The sequence below is a fragment of the Cebidichthys violaceus genome, unplaced genomic scaffold, assembly GCF_023349555.1.
Source record: "Cebidichthys violaceus isolate CVI_PGR_0920_01 unplaced genomic scaffold, fCebVio1.0.p SCAF_2, whole genome shotgun sequence".
NCBI classification, from domain to species: Eukaryota; Metazoa; Chordata; class Actinopteri; order Perciformes; family Stichaeidae; genus Cebidichthys; species Cebidichthys violaceus.
The window spans coordinates 19,750,164-19,756,191 of NW_027176372.1; positions in this window are offsets into that span (position 1 = coordinate 19,750,164).

Here is a 6,028-nt window from a genome sequence, read left to right on the forward strand (position 1 = left end):
TGCCAACATGCCAAAACTACAAAGGACAGCATATCCTTCGCTGAATCCATTTCCCATTTTGTTTGTCTCTCTTGTCTCTTTTGTTCTTCTAGACTCTTCACAGTCGTATTTAACTTCTTTAAAATGGCCACAGCACAAAGGGACGACCGTATTTCTTTTTGTGAATGGCAAGCAGACTTTGTTGGCGGAGAAGCGCCACTAACTCTTTAACGTTTCCAATATAGTTTTTGATGCCACCCATAAATATCGTGTCCTACCATTTGTCAAGTGTAGAAAAACCACAAAGTGGTGAAAATAATTTAAGGAATATGAGCTTTCATTCAACTGTTAGGTGCTCTCTCCATCTGCACTTCATTGAGGTACATATAAAAGCCTCCTTAATGGGTCTCAAAGCTCATGTCGAGAAATGCCCTTCATCTACCCCAACCGAGGCAGGTGGGGACCGGGGTCACATAAAACAGAAACAAATTATGCACAGGATACTTCAAGTTCCAAGTCCACCATAAAACATAATGTGCCATTAATGAAGTTGCCTTTTCGTGCCCTTTTCCTCTTTCTGTTCATAACAATAGCAGCTGTGGAAAGAGTCACCAGATCTGCTTAAACTTTATAGTCTGTGCGAGCATGAATAATTTACTTTGATTGCACATATCGGAAAAATAAAAAGGTAATTTTAAAAAAAAAAAGGGGATTGTGGAGCTTTTCTTCCCGGAAAGAGCAAAGAGAATTGAAAATGGGGGAAGGTGACAAGACATCAAAGAGAAATTTTATAGATAGATAAGACACAAAAGAACAGTGACTTCAAAACACTGAGTTCCCCACTTTTTTCTTAAAGTAACCCTCACTTTTCTTCACTTGCTCACATTCAACTGAAAGAGTCAGCCGAGTTATTTTTCCTCCATTTATTTGCAGTGACATTTCAAAGTATTCCAGGCTTAAGAAGCAGTACACCATTACTCAGTCTGTAAGTATGAAAAAAATCAATCACTGTAGGAACAAGAGACATTTGAGCTGCTTAATGTTCCACCATAATCACCATAATATATTAAACTACTTTACTAATGATACCAATAATTTAGCCGTTTCATGCATTAATTAGATATTCCCTCGTCAACATGCCGCAGTCATCTTTTCTAAGAATATCCGTGATATTAAGATTAATTTAAGAATCTGTGTCTCCGTTCACACAAAGGTCAATACTGCCAAGACGGCTTGCTATTGGTCTAATTTGCAAGTCAAAAATCAATTCAACAAAGCTCACAATGTGAAAAATTTGCACAGATTTAATTCACACTGCGAGCCAATCGACTAACAGTGCTTGATGTAAGAATTGATTTTGTGGCAAAAAGTCGCTGTTTTAATAGTGTGACATTTGCAAAAAAAAAAAAAAAACGACACTACCCAGCCGTTTTATGAATTAACTGAGCTAAACTCAAGTAAGGTAAAGTAAAGATTTATGTTTTTGGTAGAGAAACATCTAATATTCCTGGGGGCTGAGAGCCAGAGACTAAGCTTGCAATCTAATGCACTGCCGGTTTTGGTCTTTTCACAAGATTTGTTGGCAATAGCAAACATATATACTTTACCCCACCTCTCAAGAAGATTGGATTCTCGCCATGAATATGGAAAGCTATGCAACATTGTGCTTCAAAATGTAATCAGATCATGTTCTCTATAGGTGGAAGCTGAGGTGAGATTTGTTGTGTTCAAGTAATGTGTCGACATACGCACATACAATAATCTAACAAATTCAACAGCAAGGTGCACAAATGAAAACATACTTAAATGGCAAAAGGGTTTTCAGAGCTCATGTTCTTCTGTTACATGTAGAAAATATTGTTTTTATAACAAATGTGAACCTGTTTTTAAAAGTGCACTTCTCTTGCTTCTTAAAACATCCCACACCCTGTATCAAGGCGGAAGAAAGAAGTGAATTTAGCGAAGGTTCAGTGAGCTGGTTTCCGACAAAACGTTGATCTCCAGCTCTTTCACTTGGCGGCACAGACTCTGGCTTTGTGAGCTTTCAAACACACCTCATGTCTGTTTTCAAAGTCTGTCTTCTCCCCTCGGAAAACTTTTCCTTATCTCTCATCTGTCAAGTCTCATTTCTCTATCTCACTGTATGTCAGCAAGACCAAGCTGCGGCATGCTCTGCCCCTAGCTCTTAAAAAAACAAAAAAAAACAGCATCTATGAGAAACAAATCAGCCATTTACAAACTACATGCCGCTGTCCAGACAGATTAAACTTCCGATAACGGCAACAATATTACAGGAGAAAAGAGCAGTTACCACTTTGGATACAACACCTCCTCCATTCAACTTGTTTTGACTCTGTTTTATCCTCTATTACAGTGAAGGAAGGGTGGATGATCACCATCTCTTACTCTTATACTGAGGGAAAAAAACACTCCTGAAGAATAGTGCACTCAGGGACTAGAAGATTGGTATTCTTACGCGCATGGGAGCGTGTGAAAAGCTGGCGTGCCGCCACCGATTCCCTTCTCTTTGCAGCACATACCATCCAAATCAACGAGTGCAACAAAGATAAAGGTAGGGAGTCAAACTTTAGAACGTTTCTGAGTATTGAAGAGACAATCAACACTATCAGTGGGACATAGAGCTCTAAGGGAGGGATGTCAGAAGCTGGGTTGGTATCACCTGCCACCTGGAGAAAAACCCTCAGTAGATTTTCATTACAGATTAGACGTCGTAGAAAAGACAAATTCAAAAGACTTCCATTATTTGTTGTTTTACAATATCTTTGGAGAATCTGGATTTGACAGGCTTATGAGGGTACAAAGCGTGTTTCTCCGAGTCTGATCCTGCCCCTGCTGCAAACTAGAGTGACAAATGTATGAAAATACAAGACCGTTTCATGATTTGTAGACCTACTCTGAGATGTGAATAGATTATTTTTTTTTTTTTTAAAAACACACGTTCTGCAGGTGCAACATCACAGGATAACAATTTGCAGCTCTGTGCCTGCAAATCCGTTAAGATTGAAGTCACCTGACAGGGATATTGTGATTAATAAAACCGCTGATGAAAAGAGCTCCCTGGAAATAAAAAGTTGCCTCTTTATCTTCAACGGTTACGGTGAACGGTCATCTTACAACGCACCTTCCTCCGATCTGCGGGCCACTTTGTTACCAAAGACTGATGAGCCATACTTGACTGATTACAGAGATGTCTGAGAGTCACGCAACGCACCACAGCACACGGTCCCTGAGGATAATCTGTCTGGTCAATTCGGGAGAAGAGCTTGCAGTGGAAACCATTTGGAGGCTCATGATGAATAATTCCAAAAATTTCTATTTGGTTATTTTAGATTTGAAATTAAACTACTGCGGATGAATCTGTCAAAGTAGAGAGAAGAAGCGAGGAAGATGAGAAGTTAATCTGTATTTATATGATTAGTGTGGTGTAAATTGCTTTCCTCCTTGGACTTGGCAGCACTCCGATGTCAAGGGTTTGTGATTATTCTCAGCTCATGACTGAGTTCAGAACCTGTTCAACATTAGAGGAGACAAACCCCCCAAAAATGTGCTTTACACAAACTGTTTAAGATAATTGTTAACTGCTGCATTTCGGGGGAACAGCAGTTATAGTCTATTCATGATTACTGTACTAGAAACTCTATTAATGCAAGTCTGAATATACAGAAAATGTGAGTATGTGAATATATACGACTGAAACCACAAACTGGCAGAAAATTGCTGCCCTAAGTTCCAGGGGGGCTTTGGCTAGCCCCGAGCATTTCTCAGCTGAATTTGCAGCGCTGCTGATAATGTCACGATTAAAAGGCAGATAAGTTAATCCACCAAGCCTCTGATTCTTGACATTTCATGATACGAGGTACAGGCCGCCTGAGGGGAGAATCACATTTGTTTAAAGCTTCAGACACGCAAAACACAGCTCAGATTCTCTCATATCTTCCAAAAAAAAAAGTTACAGATTTGCAACGTCCTAATGAAGATGTCACGCTCTCTTCTCTCATTACTGTTCTAGAAGCTAATTAGCAACCACAACCTGATCTCACATTGACATTGGGCGTTCACTCCAGCTGCTGACTGTGACTCTTATCTCGATGGAGGTTTGATTTGTTTTCCATTTTAATAAAAAGCGTGCGCTGTATCTGATGGAAGCCCTGGAAATTGAAGCGGACACGGAAGCGTGGAGTTCACTTTTGCACAACAATAACAACAACAACACGAGTGGCCTGCCACTGTTCATTCAATCATCAAAACAACAATGCAAACAAACATCCGCACACTTCATTAGCATTCAGAAATCCGGGGCTTTATATAAAAGCGGACGATAAACAGGAAACATATCAATTGTGAACACAGTAAATAATGCCGCATATCTTTTCTGAGATCCGGGGACTAATTTATCCACAGCTGAGAGGCCACCTGTTGACAGATCCTGCCGTCTGACTAATATTTGAAAAGAAAACTCAGAGGAAATGGAAAGATATCTTTTCCATCATCTGTGTTACAATTATCTGTGGAATGTCTGTCTGGTATTAAAAACTCAGGAATCAGGAAAAGTCGTCATCCGTGCCCGAACGCAGACATGCACCGCATTCCTTCATCAAACACTTCCTGTAAACAACCGAGGGTTTCCTGCGTTGAGGCACATGTGGCTGTATTGCTGCCCTCTGACTGTCATGTTGCCAGGTCTCGCTCCACATCCCTGGATGCAAAAAGACAATCCTCCCCTGGCTTATACAGATACACTCTGAGGAAACACCATCTGTTCCATTTTCATTGAAGGCTTTGCTTCAAGCTAAGACAATTAAAGCTAATTGACTTCAAATGTTTGAGTCCATACTGCCAAATGTCTCACATATTCTTATCCATATCCAAAGGACATTTTAATGACTGCTAAATCCAGTCATAAATTATCACGGTTAGCACCTGGATTGAACACATTCTGGATAGTTGCCTCAGTTTCAGTTTTGATGCCTACATTAACTGTTAATTTGAAATAACTCTGCAGGCAGTTATCCCACATTGCTTTGAAATTGTCCTTGAATGTTGAATTAGATTGAATTCTGAATCACTCCTAACTACTCCTGCCCACTGAACGGGCTGGTAATGGTGCTATAATCCCCACTGTCTCTCATTAAGTACAATTGGAACGAATCGGTCATGCTTTCTGGCAGTGATCAGCGAGCACCTTTGAGAAAATGTTGTGAACAGATTCTTTTAAAAAGGCACTTGGGCGAATTATCTTTCAGCTAAAAAAAGGACAAGCTTGAATAAGCATCTTTAGCCCCCTGGGGGCTGGGCCACCAGTGAGGTGAGAGGATTTTCTTCACATGGAGTGAAGGCTTCAAGTGCTTGCATGTAAAAATGGAAGGTGCTCATGTTGTCGGATCTCAAGTGGGTGGCACAGACATGTTGCCCTCTGGGACCTGGAGCCTTAGGGAGACAATGGGCGGGCTGTGCGAAGCCGGAGCTGCAGAGCCGAGGGTCACGGGGCCCCTCTTCTCAGGTCTACACCACCAAAGTGACTGTTTAGTGACAACACATAAAAAAAAAGGGGGTTGTGTGGAAGACTATGGTGGGGGGTTGTGCCTGGAGGTTGTGACCAAAGGCGGTCCATCCATCATGTGTCACTTCAGCCTTTTGGGGACCCAGATCTATGAGCCCAAAGTGAACTGAAGTCACACAAAGAATATTTCATTAAAAAAAAAAAAAAAACCTATATTAAGATGATTAAATTGGATATTTTCAAGTATTTTACCAGTGATTAGTCTCCTAAGGGTTGTTGGACCAGATCTGCAGACTCATTGTATCAAGGCGGAGTATAAAATGACGTTCAGTGTTTCTTTTACACAAAACGTATCAAATTTATGGTCCTTCCCGAACGATTCTCTTCTCAGGAGGGGATGTAGAAAGTTGTCGCATTGATGTCGCTCTGTGGCTAAACACGATAAGAAAACTTCTTGTACTTCTAGTGCCTGCTTACAGTTCTCACAATTCACAGCAAGAAATGCAACCTTTCCTGTTGATTGTATGA